The 15,293-nt window shown below is 42.6% G+C and overlaps 1 long non-coding RNA gene across 1 annotated transcript in view; it reads right to left on the bottom strand.

Annotated features, from left to right (window-relative positions):
- The window catches only part of LOC306829634, a 13,543-nt gene extending 5,173 nt beyond the window's left edge, over nt 1-8,370 (bottom strand). Inside the window, exon 1 of the long non-coding RNA XR_013779882.1 lies at nt 8,275-8,370. This is a non-coding gene — a long non-coding RNA (uncharacterized lncRNA). The remainder of the gene's footprint in view (nt 1-8,274) is intronic.
- Nucleotides 8,371-15,293: the final 6,923 nt, after the last annotated feature.

The following is a 15,293-nucleotide window of genomic DNA, read 5'->3' as shown; positions in this document are numbered from 1 at the left end:
CATCCATTTGATCGAGGGTGCAGAAATATAACACGAGGGTTCAACGGGACCTTTTGTGCTGTCGAAGAGCCAGCAGCGTTTAAAGACGCCTCGAAGTTGTCCTGGTCCTCCCTCACTGACGACGCACTCACCAGGAGCAGGTTTGTTTCTACATGGATAAAATGAGGAAGAAATATTGCTCCACACACACAACACACACAGACACACACACAGACACACACGTCCCTCTACAGTAGTCAACGACAGTCATTTCTGTGGCCTTGCCTGTTGCCAGGTTTCTCAGTGTGACACTATCGGGGGTAGAGATGTAGAGCGATCAGGATGTGAACCAGCTGTTCAACATCTGAAGTTTCATTAAAAACACTTAAGTTATCCTCAAAGCCACTTTTATCCACTGAGACAAAAAAGCAGAAACTTGTCACCTCCGGGGCTAAACATGAGACAAACCAATCCCCCCCCCTCAACCATCCTTTCTCTCGCTCTGTCACTTTCTCTCCTCCCCTCTCAATAGAGAGGCCATTAATTTTAATATGATTGGAAATTTCCCCCCCAAAAAAACTCCTGGGACTCTTCGAGCCAGACCAGTCTTTGAACAAGAGATGAAAACTTCCTGTAGTTTGAACACTCCAGGCGCTCCAGCATCAACGGGGCTGCCATCACTCATGAGGCCCGATACATCCGACTACACGGCCGTCTTTTTTTTTTTCTTTCTTCAAAATCAGGATCAAAAGCAATCAAGACGCCGCTCCCTCCCTCCTGTCCCACACAAAACCCTCCTTCTTAAAAATGGTATTTCAAGTGAGTTAAATTACTGTCAGAATAAGTGGGAGGCACTGATGAAATGTTAGGTAAGACCTGACGTGAAATTCAAGAGACGTGATTATTTTCAACCTTTGCCAGACACGCTGAAAGGCTTCCAAATGAGAAACATCAGTTCTTTCACTCATTCGAATGCAAAACAGCAATGCTGCTGACACTCACAAGCCACAAATAGAAACCGTCAACATTTTGAAAATGCTGAATATCTCTTACTTACTCACTCACTCGCTCACTCAGTCAAAGGTTTTCACTGATTTTTCCAACAAGCTTCTTTTCCAAATGGGAGACGTTCCTCCCTCCTGATTGGACGTTTAATAGGTTGTTTCATCCCTTCTTCTATTCCCTTTTTGGCATCTTCCTTTTACCTTTTGTGTACTGAACCTTAACATGCTTCTCTTTGCGCTCACTAAATTTTCACGACTTCTAAATGTGCAGCCAAGCTGGCAGTCCGAGCACGTATCGATTCCCAGTAATAAACTCTCTCTCATAAAAGCAGATGCGGGTTATTTATGGCTCCATGTCGCCTCAGCTGGACGGGATACTGTAGTGTTTAGCTCAGCGGTCATGCTGGGATTCGATGGACTGCTACATCTTTTGCTCTCTGATTCAGCCTTTTTTTTTTTTTTTTTTGTCCTCACGCGGTGCAGCTGTGGATTCAGTCATACATGAATCCATCACTGTGTTTATTGCTTTTTATAATAGAGTAAAAGTCGCTGCACTGCAAAAAGCAGACCTCGGAAGCAAATTAGACTGTTCTCCGTACTTCACCTTGATAAAATCAGATAATATTAAAAACCGCGAGATGAGTGAGAGAGGTTGACTTTAGGCGTTACCGTGATGCAAGTTAAAACTCTTCTATATGAAGCCCATACATCAAGTGTTGCTTTGTTCAATAAGGAAAGTGTACGGCCTCTCAGCATGACTGATGTTTCCACTTACTCTTCCATATCAGTGGTAAAATATCCATAGTTTTCATTTCCACACTTAAGTTTGGTGTGATGTGCAATGCATCATCCTCAGCAACGCGCAGCAGATGGAAAATGTCAGAACGGTAGAACAAAGTGGATTTGTAGCCAAACAGGGAAACTTTTTTTTTTTTTTTTAAGTTGTTCATTCACCATTTTGGTGGAGAGCAGAGGAAAATATCCGACTTGTAATGAAGCTCAAAGGCACAACGAACATGTCCATCTTTAATGTACAAACTGCTCTTCTTCTGTCGTCTTTCATGATGATCATCAACATGTGTTCATGTTCTTTCAACAGTATACACACACACGATGAAGATGCTGATGTTGGAGCGCTGATAGCCTAGCACCTAGCACCCCCCCCCCCCCCTCTCTCTCTCTGTCAAAGTAAGAATGCACATTTTGCACGCGACACTGTTGGTAAATTGTTGCAGGGTGCAACTTCCACTTTTGCCTGTGTGCACATGAGAATGCCGTGTGTTTTGTTTTTAGACATACTGTTCGTGTGTAGGTAAGGATGACACATCTAAGGAGAGACAGGTGGTCTCACCAATCACTCCGAAATCTAAAACAGCTATCATTAGCATAGCCTGGTGTGTGCTGCAGCAGCGGAGACACAGACAGCAGCTGAGGTCAGGGTGCCAACTATCGACTGGCACAGAGCAGTAGGCTTTATCACATCTCAGATCTGAGGTGTGATCAGATATAGCTAGCTCACCTCCACTGCAGATAAGGCTGTAAGCCGATTGTTTGCTGACATGGTTCATTCCGGAGGTGCTTACGTCCTCAACGCAGCACTTGTGAAAGGGAGGAAATATTGAGCTGAGGAGAGATGAACAGTGGGAAGTGGTGGCAGTGCTGATGAAGAATTTGTAACTGTCTTCCCTATTACAGACTGCTTTTGTTTGGAGTAAGCACTTAAAGGCAGTTTAGTTCATTTTCTAATTCCTTTAATCAAACAAGCTGTGAAATTCAACAATGAATGTGAGACATCCTAACGAGGGCCTGTGAAGCTGACAATGTCGTTCTGATGGACAGAGACTAGTGTGATCTCCTCTCCTGTGATGCGTTTCATCCAGTTTATTACACTTAGTTTTTACCTTGAGGTCCAATCAGCTGCAGTAAATATTAGACTGTGTCAAGTACCCTACTCCAAGATACTCCAGACTAAGAACTTGTCATATTTTCAAATATTGATTTAAACAAGTCTTAGAATAAACCAAGCAGCCAGCGCTGAGGCTATAATATTATACGAAATAGAAATGCTAAGTACTCGAGCTCTTCAATTGGCCACTTGAGGCCGTATAAGCAAGTCAAGAAAAAAAAAAAAAGTACTTTTAATAGAAATATGTTCACCAGTGACTATACAAACCAACTTGGCAAAAATGTCAAGCTCAAGGTGTCAAAAAGGCAGTCGACAAACCAATGTGTGTCTTTGTCCATAAATCAAAAAGGAGGCAGAAACCAGACAAGTCTCTATACCTGCCTTCACATTTCATCTTTACAACTCAAGGCTGAGCCAGCGAACACAACACAGAGCTAGACTGAATAGAAAAGACAGACGGATGGACAGACAGACAGACAGAGGGACATTTTCAATTTCATGTTAATTATACATCAGCTCCTTCTGCTTAGCCTCAGGTGCTCAACATGTGGCTGATGTGCATTCATGTGTGTGTGTGTGTGTGTGTGTGTGTGTGTGTGTGTGTGTGTGTGTGTGTATTTGTAATGTTAGTACTGACACTGAACCCCGAGCCAATTAGAGGCCGCTATGTCAGCAGGAGCAGCAGAGCTTCCAGCCTCGTTGAGTGTTGTTGGGTAACAAGCAGAGCAGAGCCATAGGTTCAACTTTATGTAACTAAATTAGAGCTGGTGTTTTTAAATTAGTATTGAAGGGAGAAATAAAAACACCACAACATGCATTTTTTTAAATTGCACATCGATGCCCTTTTTGTAACGTCACTTGTACAGTATGATATTGCAAAAAAGGACGGACAATGGTTCTGACCAGGTGGGCTGTCAAACCCATCTGTTGACAGCATGTCAGCATGTGTGCTGTGAGGAAATGAACAGGTGTCGTCATGAGCAGCACACCATGACAAGCCCTGAGCGGCTCCAATGGGAGGGAAGACCAGGTCACGGCACATGGCGTCCTGTAATCAGCGGGAAGACTCCCGGGACATTGGCAAGAAACCTTTACGTTTGGTCAGAAATGTGAAACATTTTTGGCGTGCCAGATGTGTTTCAAAAGGTGGCAGAAATAGGCGGGTCGTTTTCGAGCCTAAACTCTCACCTGAACTCTCAACATCTTCGTCTTCACTGTCTCCTCCTCCTCAGCTTTAAGAGTGGATAGGTAAATTGTGCCTAAATTGGGGGGGGGGCTCCTCCTGTGCTCAGCACTCTACCCCACATCTCATATCGCAGCCTATCCATAAAACAAATGAGGAAATCGTGTCATAAAGAGAAAAAAACAAACAAACATGAAATTCTCTGCTGCATGTGGATATATTTATTTTGGACCAACCAGTGAGGGTTACAATTCTGAAGGTCGTCCGCAACAAGGAAGGCTGACCTTGAACTATAGAGATCTCATTGATGACCTTGTTTTTTTAAAATGGCAAACAAACCTTTCAGATGCTTATTCAATGCGACACAACATGCTCACAGTGGCCTTAACTCAGACAGACTAGCATCAGTACCTTCAGACAAAACCCACAAACCTCCTCTCCATGGAGGAACAAAGCAGACGTGAATCCAGACAGTTCACAGAACCAGATACCGTAGAAGGAGCGAGTCGACCCAGCAATCCGATTTAGTCATTCATTAGACGAAAAGGTAAGCATGAAGGCTTACAGACACAGCAGCCAGTCTTATTTAATCAGCCAAGTGAGAGAGCACAGATCCGTTTACAGACTCGGAGGAATGTGGCATGATGCGCCTCCGCTGCCAAGGAATCAATCCTTATGGGTACTGTGCGAGATTCCAACACGAGGTCTGTGAGTTGGCCCCGGAGTCAAGAAGACATGCCGGCTGATCTGAAGCCAAATGCTGCCTGCATATGTTTGGCCTGTTAACTTGGAAGTATCTCAACATAGAGCTCTGGGAGTCATATGTTGGCCCGTACTGGTTTCAAATTCCGCTGTGGGAAAAATCAGCACACTGCTTGAACGTCTGCCAAACATGGGATTTTCTAGCTGCTTTCAGAGCACCCGATCTTTTAGCTCTTGTCGAGTAGTGGGTAGTGATATAATGATTCAGTATGACCCGGTGCTCCAAACAAGCTTAACTCTAAAAGATCTCATTTTGAAGACGCTCTCAGTCAAAGGTCACTTACATTGCATATCTGCATGTACATAAACAGCAACTTCCACTTCTACCAATCCTGACTGATCCTCTGATGCACATCAAACACAGACAAACCAGTTTGTGTTACAGGAAGTTCCTGCTGCTGTTCAACGGCTTGGAGCCATCTGGACTCTAATTAATTGAGCTGATAACTAGTCTACACTCGATATCAATACTGCTGTCATGTTCATCTCCAGCAAAGTAGGTTTACATTCAGTTACATGACTTACATAAAGTATGATACAGTTAATTTCTCGATATTTTGAATGCGTAAAATATATCTTATTTTTATTCTTAGTTTTTGTATTTTATACAATTTTAGTATTTTTTACTACTTTGGATTCCAGGTTATATTGTTTTGTTACAAACATTGTATGTTTAATGTCTTGCTTCTGTGACGCCTCCGTTTCCCAGGTTGGGATCAATAAAGTGTATCTATCTCTATATAGACTGTAAAGTAGAGCTTAGATCATTAACTGTTATTATGAGCCCCATTTAAAGGTCTCTCTGACCCTCTGCCTGCTTCTGACCAGGCTTCGGATACTTTTCTGATTCAGACTTTTCCCCTGATGCTTTGTGGACCACGTCCCCTATCAGCTGCTACATGGTGACTGACCAATCACAAGAAGAAGGTACACACATGGTATGACATGTTCACAAACAGAAGGCAACGAGATGTGTCATGTCCTACTGTGAAAAAGACATGCAGCCTTACTGGTGTCTGAGGTCACATGTAAGATATCGTCGACCTCTGTGGGGTTCGAGCTGTGATTATGGGACACTCCGTCATCTTGGGGGAACCTGTGGGGAGACTGGGGGCGATCAGAAGGGCGCTCAGGCTCACCATATGGCACGCCACCTGACCGTGGAAGAATCTGAATCTCTTAGGTGTCCCTTCAATCTGATATCAGACTTCAAGATAAACTCTGGATAGACGACAAAAAGTCATACAGACTGCTAAAAGGAGAGACAGGAGCCAGGTTACGGCAATTTGACATTCCCTCGTGTGCCTTACTACCTTTGAAGATGAATAAGATCCGTCTCTTCATGCAAGAAGAAGATCTGGAGGAAAGTTACACCAACAGTCAACAGCTTTCACCTTTTCCAACCAGATGTGGCTCAAAAGGATGGCTTGATTTGTTCATGCCAGTTTAATCTTCCTCAGATGTGTATCTCTGAAATGTTTGCTTTTAGTCTGGGCCTACTTTGCAGACTTGCATTATGGTTAAAGGTGGAGTCAGTAGCATTGTTTGTTGCAGCTTGTAAACACAACATGGACATGTGGCCCCTCCTCCTGGACTCACTCACTGCAGGATGTAGTGTGTACATTTACTAGCTAGCACGCGTTTGGCACCTGCAAGTCCAACAGAGATCAGGCTAACGCAGTGTCAACTAAAAGCCAGCCCAGAGTCCACCCTTGTTTTGAAACATTTGATGATGATTCTATGTTCTCCTTTTCTCTCTACATCCCTGCTGTTGTGTTCGCCTCTTTGAATCACATCCAATCACTGAATTACATCCTCTCCTGAACTCCCAACGTCCCATATCAACCAAACCATTGAAATACACGCAGAGGACCGGGGTCTCTACAGACACAGTCTGCAGTCCTCATGAGTGATAATTGAGCAGTTTTATGTTTGTATAAATAAAAACAAAAAGTTACTGACCATCCTTTAAAAATAGACTTAAATTATTGATTTTGATCAGCTTCTGTTGATCCATCTTTTCTAACTTTGTTTCATGAATGTGCTTGTCGAACAATCTTTAACTAATGCACAAGAGTAAGTAATGCATGTTAAATAGTAGTGGCAGACAAGTTGTGAAATCTCTCCAGTGGACCCCTTTGAACAATTCTGGCAACTGGCTTTCCTGCTCATTAGACCTAAATTGAATGTGAGAGCCTCATATTGTGCAGTGAAACTAAATAAGGTCTGATAATTGGTGCTCAGGGACTGTTGGAGTCGAGTCTAGTGCCAAGCTCTCTGATGTTTGGCACAAATTTGGTCATTGAATTCATCAAGCGTCTCCAGAGAAAGGCAGCTTCCAGCTCCCACTGAGCAGCCTCACAAAGAGTCATCAGAGTGCCAACAGATCAGAGGTCAGGCAAATTATGAAGCCAGCACAGAAATTACTTACTGCATAGATCCTATCAAGCTGTAATGAGACAATTTAAAACCTCGGATTTGTATTGAGCACATTCCCAGAAGTAGGAAACTTTTCCGGGAACCCATGAGTTGCAGTTTCTGAAGCTAAAGTTTTAGTCTATTTATACAACGAGTCAGAGGGAAGTACTGTAACCGAAAAACACATTCATTCATTTTCAGTTCAGGTCTGAAATCAAAGCTCCTACTTTTTTTTTTTTTTTTTAAATATAAATCACAATGATTAAAAAGTCTTCAGGACTAAAGACTCTCTGCACCGTTTGAATATCTTATTTCACTCTGTAAACTCTCAGCCAGCATAACCAAAGAGTCCAAAGTAACATCACATCAAACAGGTACCTTTGTTAGCGTTTCCTTTTAGCTGCCTAACTTTAGTTTGTGACCTGTAATAAGCTCCTTTATTCATGGTTAAGTCAATGTCTAGGAAGTACTTATTGTACTTTCTTTCAAAATAAAAGCAAGGTGAAATTCAAACAGCAAGTACAATCAGTTTAAGAAGGCTTCAACGTTCAAAATAAAAGCCTAACACTTGTTATGATGAAATGTGAAAGAATGACATTTCAAACTAAATATGAATTTGAAGTGTTTGACGTCTCAAACACAAACTCAAAGGGCCAAAAAAACAAGAAAATAGACAAAACACAACATGATCCTACAAACAGGATCAAACAATCATCAGAACCGAAGCAAAGCAAGAGTCCAAGATTTCCTGAGAATAAGAGGAATAAAGATCATAAAAAGAGATCAAAGAGAATAAAGAGAAAGTAAAGAAATATTAGAAGCAGAAAAAAAAGAGATGAAAAGACAAACAGATCACACAAATATTAATTCAATTTCTTTGAATTGCCCCACAGGGACAAATTAAGTATTTTTTTAATTCAATTGAATCAAAAAAAAGTCAAGCAATAAAGTCAATGAAAAGCAGTGTAAAGTAATAAAGCCATAAAGTACATGTTGAGTCTATGTGACAAATAAAGACTTACTTTTCTTCAAGTCCACGATGACTCCGACAGAAAACTCCAAACATGGAAGACCAGGAGCTCACCGTCCACACGGGGACTTACAGCACAGACCGAACACTGACAACAAGCAGACACTGGAGTCATCAGCACAGGTGTGACTGATTACACAGCTGGAGACAATCAAGGTGTGGCAACCAATCACAGCGGAGGGAAACATTACGACGAGAACTACAAAGTAAAACAGGAAACACTAAAGACAAGACATACAAAATAAAATAAAAACACACACACACACACACACACACACACACACACACACACACAGGGAAATTCAGAAGCAAGAGGAAGGGAAAGACCAAATAAAAGAAAATGGGAACTTCATATATTCTAAATATAACTCAACAAGAACACAAAGTTATATAAACATGTTTTTAAAGCTGGGGCTTTTATTCCTTTATTCAGAGAAAGGACAGTGAATACTGCAGACGGGGGGGGGGGGGGGGCATAGGCTGTTAACATTAATGGGTGGAGTCTGAGTGATGTCATCAGTGTGTGACTGCAGGGGGCTCCACAGGCTCATCGTCAGCAGCCGCCATGCATGAAATCCTGTTTCACTCCAACTTTCAGTCCAACCGACGACAGGCTGAGAGCCGGAGCCTCCTGACAAACTGTTACATCACGCCCACCTGTCAATCATGCCAGCGACACACCTTATTGTGAACAACACGTCGTCGTATTGTAAAACCTAAAAACAACCCATGATGACAATTACTAATCAGACCTATTTCACTTTTTGTCAAGGTTTCGTTATTTGTCTCAGGCTCAGGCAATACAAGGAATAAATACAAATAATTAATACAGATGTGAAAAATACAATATGCAAAACATCAGCTTCTGCTACACACACTCCTCACTATAATCACAAGTACATGCACACTGCTTAATGCACACACTTATCCTGTTTCATACAAGCTGGTCTCTCAACGCAATTGACAAGATCTTTTCTACAAGATCCACTGGACCGGGGGAGTCCTCCTGCCCGGACGGAACGAACGCTGCTGGGTACGTGATGGATCCGTGGAGTACATGGAGAGTCATGTGCCTGGGAGTGCTTTTGGTGGAAGATGTTGAGGATGTGTACATATTCGGCTAAATTTTCACCGGTCTAATGCTGATTGGCCTTGGCATAGCTCTGGTGTACCGAAAAATTGGGAAGACGGCGGGAAGCTCTGGCGGAGGCACCGAGGCTGCCGGTCATGATGATCGAGATGGGCAAAGCTGTTGGAGCACAGACTGTGGCGCTGGCCGAGCTCGGCCGAAGGATGGATGGCATCTGGGGAAAGCTCACTGTGATGCAAGGCGAGATGAACCTGTTGAGAGCCAGACTTGAAATACTTTAGGGGGGACAGACAAACATGTGTCCCCCCGTCCTAAAGGAGTTGCTGGATTTAATTTGGTTCCCACAGATGAAAAGTTTTCCTCCGCGGATGGACAAGGACGGAGACACGCTCCCAACGCTACCCATCCCAACCCCCCTCCCAACCCCCCACATGCACCTGTTGTTTCTGCCGGAGGAGCCCAGGCCAAGGACGTCTCCACTGAGTGGGCTTGTGTTTTCGCAATGTTATCAGCGAACTCTGAGAGGCACCGAGGTTGTCTCCGCAGCACACGCAGTGTTTTCGCCAGCTATCGCGAGTGAGAACATTCTGACCTGAGCGAGCCCGGGGAGGCCAGGCACACACGCACAAACAAACATATGACGCACGCTCCCTGCACACACCGTCTTCCCTCCCACCCTTACACACTCTGCTACTGTATGTTTGTGTTAAGGGCAATGTTTTTTCCCTGCATTCAATCTGTGCCTCCATCTACAGGCATAGCATGGAAGTAGTGTTTTTTATGCCCCCCCCCTCACCCTGCATCCTTCCTGTAACACGCCCTCCCCCTCCCTCTCCAAAGGTTCCGAGATGAAGCCAGGTCAGCGCGAAGTATCGCTGCAGACCGGTCCTCTTTGACCAAAGCAATTTCGTTGTACTTGTACTTGTACCTGTATCAATGACAAATAAATCTGATTCTGATTCTGATTCTGATACAAACATGGCGACAGTTACTGGTACCTTGGGAGCTTCCTATTGGTTCCTTTGTCATCTGTTATTAGCTCATTAATGAGCTCAACTGAGAGAGGAATGAATGGGTATGTGTAGTGGGTGTGTTTCCATAGGAACATGTACTTTCCCCCTGAGGTCAACAAAACATATTCACAGAGCAATACATGGGGAAGTGTCAGATACAATGTCAGCTGTGTTTGTGACTTCCAGTGTTCCTCGAGCCAGTCTTAAGCGGACACTTAAAGAACTGCAGGATTTTGCATCAACACAGACATACAGTATAAATAATGATCATGTGCACAAACAACACTCCTCATTTTATTCCCATCAGTGAAAGTCAAAGGCAGATTCCTGCACGTTGCACTCGCTCCTCTTTTGCAGCACTTCTTGTTCAGACTCTGACAACAACCAAATGACCCGATAATGTGTCTTGTTTGTGCTGCAGTATTATACTAGAACCCAACACCAGGTATTAAATTGCTTCCTTCCTGACATTAAATCGGTCGAAACTCTAAAAGCCGGCTGTGGATTTCCACTGATGATGAGGGGAGAGCGAGCACTCAGATCCGCTTCCTTTCTGTTTTTCTACTCAAATACTTCTTTATACATACTATACTAATTTACAGTTCTGCATTGGATGACACACACACATACACACAATAAAGAATGTGGTTCAAATGAAAAAGACAGAAAAACTTCCTTTATCACTTATTTACATGCTGTAACACAGAACAGGTTCAACTTCCAAAAATCTCTCTTCTTTTTAGCCGAGGGAAAAGAAAAATGAATCACTGAGTAAAGAATATTACTCTTTCTGTTAATGAGTTATATTGGTTACAAATGGAATATTTTGGAAAAGCAAAGGTTAAATCATTTCATTTTCTCAGTGATTTACTTTTTCAGATTTAAAAGTAATAGACTTTCAGTCCCTGATGTATTTTCTTTGGGATTTCTAAAGTTGACTTATTTTTTTCTGTAGAGTTCGTCATAACGCTGGCCAGGGCTGCCACACTAATCATGGGGATGATTGAGCTGAACAAACGCTGGAGCCATTCCAGGATAGGTCTGCAGAGGGCGCTAAATGTTGTGAAAATCACACAATAGTTCCCCCGAATCAAAAACACGTCATTTCTACGAGATGACTTCCAACTTCTGCTGAGCATAACATCTATGAGAGCGGCTCAAAGTCGGCCTGCCTGGATTACAACCTTATTGGTACTATAGCGAGAAATTGAAAAAGTGAATCTTTAAAGTCAAGCTTTAGGCAGCTTGTGAAGGATCAAACTAGAGATTTGTTTTATCATTGTAAACATTTGTCAAAAAAAAATCCACTCCTTGGTGGAAAAATGGCCACGCCCACTTTTACATGTACATTTACAGTAGCTTTATATGTTGATTTAAATATCTCGAATACTATTTAAAAATATACTGCACCACATTGTTAAATGTCTTAGGGGTCCAGGTCTGAGTCTTCTCCAGACTCTACTGTTCTTGACCCATCAGAGACCATGTCAAACAACGCTTGGTACACCCTAAAGGCCACTGTGCTTCTGTAGGTTGTGATACATACAGCATATTATATAAAATGGAACATATTATGAAAATTCACAATATGTTCAAAAATTCATTAATTTGATAACCTGAGTGTCTACTGACCCACAAAATGTGAAATGAACCCATCCAGTCCTGTGTGTGGTCTGCATCATGTTACAGTTTGACCCAAACACAGCACTGATTTTTCATTTGGTACAACTTCTGAAGGGGGAGGTAAACTTTTAGGGGAGAAAAACAGATTAAACCATCATTTTTCCTTCTTGACATCCGTTAAGGAAAACTGTCTGCATTAATGTGACAGGTTGCTTTGCAGTTCTTTTTTGAGGGTTAAATGAGAGAAACACCTGAACCTGTTAATTGGGTTGTTTTGCTCTCCTGCAGCTGAAGTAATTGTCATCCTGTTCTCAGCAGGAGGTTCACAGGAAACAATGGTTCCTGCTCAGATTTCCCAGCTGAAATACATTGTTAACAAGAGAAATGTTGACAGCGCTGTGTTGTCGGACCAGCTTCAGTTCAGTGGAGTTTAGCTGAACACAAATGACAGAGAATCCATCCATTTTCTCCCCCCTTCTCGCTCTGCAGGTTCCCTCCTGAGCCTGGCAGAGAGTCACGGGATAATGTGTCCATCCTCCCCATGCTCCACTCAGCTTGTTATCATTTTAACATTTATGCTTGTGGTAGTTCTCCTGCTGATTTGATGCTTCCAACTGGGACGAAGAAAGGATTAAATAGATGGACTCTGGAAGCAGAGAGGAAGGTGAGAGGAGCTGGCTGACACTGTCATAGTCCGTCAGAAAGCATGTGAGGTGACACCAGGGCTTGGTTTTAACTTGTTTGCTCACCAGCCACTGTGGCTGGTCCTTTTCCAGTGTTACTAGTCACTCAGCATTTTAACAAGCCATAATTGTGGATTTTGGAGAAATTACTTAAACTTGATTAAAAACCAGTTTAAATTTAACAAACAACTATACACACCAACATCTCGACCTGAAAACCACTTTTCATTGAGCAGTTTTTTTTTTCTTCGTCTCCTCCTTTCATCACCAGATTATCTCTCGTGTGTGTTGTCTGCCCCTCAGGGTTTTGTTTTGCCGCCACAGAGCTCCTCCAGTTCACATCTCCACCATGTTTCTCCACAGGAAACAAAGTCACTAGCATGAAAGAACAAGGCAATATGGGCTGCATTATGGCAAGATGAGTGAACACAGTGTGCAGGTAGTGCTAATGGACGTTGTTGTGTTGTATAGTGTATTGCAGTTTATTATTTCAACCTGCTATAGGGATGATTCAGAGTGCATGTGTCACACACCCCTCCTTGAATCCAGCTGAATTTAGCAGGTTGTTGGTAGTTAATGTTAAGCCCTGGAGCTAACACTGAGGTATACTCTATGTGTAAGAAAATAATGATTTCCATCAACTTCACTTGTCCTATGTATTACTCAAACAAAGGTGAAGTTTTGTATTTGACAGATATTGTCTGTACAGGTAGAAGAGGGAGATCTTGATAACTTCTCTCAGCATTAAATCAGTTGTTTCCTGTGTTCCCGTGTACCTTTAAGAACCAATGTTTCATAAAATGGTCACACATTATGCACAGTACAGTTTAATATGTTTTATTGAACCCTTGTATGTATCTCTGGTCTTTCTAAAAACGCAAAACAATGATGAGAAAAGTCCATCCTCTCCATCTTCTGCCTGCTCCACCAGAAAATGTGTGCTCCAACAGGCCGTTTGGAGCATATTCCCTTCATGACATCACAAAGGGCAGTAGCCCCTCCCCCAGGTGGGTGACACTCCCACAGCTAGGTGTTTGTTCTGCCCTCTGAGTCTGCCTTCTCACCGTAAGCAATAGGACATGGAGCCTGAAAGCAGCGAGTACACCCGAGCCCTTCCAGAGAGGGGGCGTGGTCAGACACAGCTCATTTACATATTTAAAGCTACAGACACAGAAATAGCCTGTTCTGAGCAGCAAATAGAGGGGTTTATAGACATGATCAAATACGGGATAATCTGAATATGGAGCCTTAATCAGCCTTTTCCTTCTGGGGGGGGGGGACGTTGATGTCCTAATAATGCTTTTATACGTTTGCTTAGGAAAAGAGGATCACATCGCTCTCTGTGCTACATAAGAAATGGAATTTTGCTGTGGAGAGTTGCTCAATCATAGCAAATCAATATACAGAATATGAGGGATGATTGAATCATACATACTAATCACATTAAGATTGATTTAGCTTTAAACAGCGTGAGGCAATCTTATGAGAAATTGGATTCAGTGAACATTTTGCTTTCATGGAATAATATAAAAAGTCTTTGTGCTTTATCAGGAGTTAAAACTTCATGAGGTCATTGCAGCATAGCACAGGAGTGTCCAACCAGTCAGACACTGTTATTCAGACAGGCTTTTGGTTGACCAGTAGCTGTTTTATTCTATTTTACATATTGTATGTTTTGTTTATGCTGTTTCTGTTCTTAACTGTTACTCGCCTTTTATTGTTGTAAAGCACTTTGTGATCTTTATCTGTGAAAGGTGCTCTATAAATAAACGTGACTTACTTAGAGCCATTTTTTTACTGTTACTTTGAAGAGCCACATCATACACACAGGCACACACAAACATCCCTGTCACTTCCCCTCTCTTTTGCTCTCTACCTTTCTGTCCCTCCCACACTCTCATCCTCCTTAATTCATCATTAAAACATCACACACACACACACACACACACACACACACACACACACACACAAATTTAAAAACTAAAAATTTCCAATTGCCCTTGACATACACACACGCTTGCACAACAGATTCCTCTGCTCAACCACATTCACTGCAAATGTCACACACCGTGAAATTGTCCAAAAATGGACTTTAAACTAACCAAGACCACAGACCAGGCATTGTCAACAGTGAATTTACAAACAAGATGTGTGGAAATCAAAGCGTTTCTGTATATTGTATTTTGTTTTTAAATTGACCGGACGTTCTGTGCGTTTCCTTCCTGTCTGAGGGTGCGTTTCTTGTCCGGGGCTGTCACATTCTGTCCAGCTAGACGCGTGCCGACAGTGCACTCCTTCAAAAGACTTGCAGCGTATTTGAAATGGAGACCGCTGCGGTAAACCACCGCTAGCCTAGCGGTTGGTGCGCATCTCCCATTACAGTGGACAGCACAGGTTTGAATCCGACCTGTGGCTCCTTTTCCCACATGTCATTCCCCCCTTTCTCTCCCCGATGTCTGACTCTGTCCACTGTCTTGTCTCTAAATGTTGACATAAATAAACACAACAACTTCATGAGGACATGTCTGCCTGTGACGGGTTCTCATCTTTTAACAATAAGGTTAACTGTTAGCATGAGCTACTTCAGCTGTGCACAGTTGAA

Source organism: Symphodus melops, assembly GCF_947650265.1.
Source record: "Symphodus melops genome assembly, chromosome: 9".
Lineage (NCBI taxonomy): Eukaryota > Metazoa > Chordata > Actinopteri > Labriformes > Labridae > Symphodus > Symphodus melops.
Note: the sequence above shows the minus strand (reverse complement) of the source record. Positions and strands in the feature narration are given on the sequence as shown.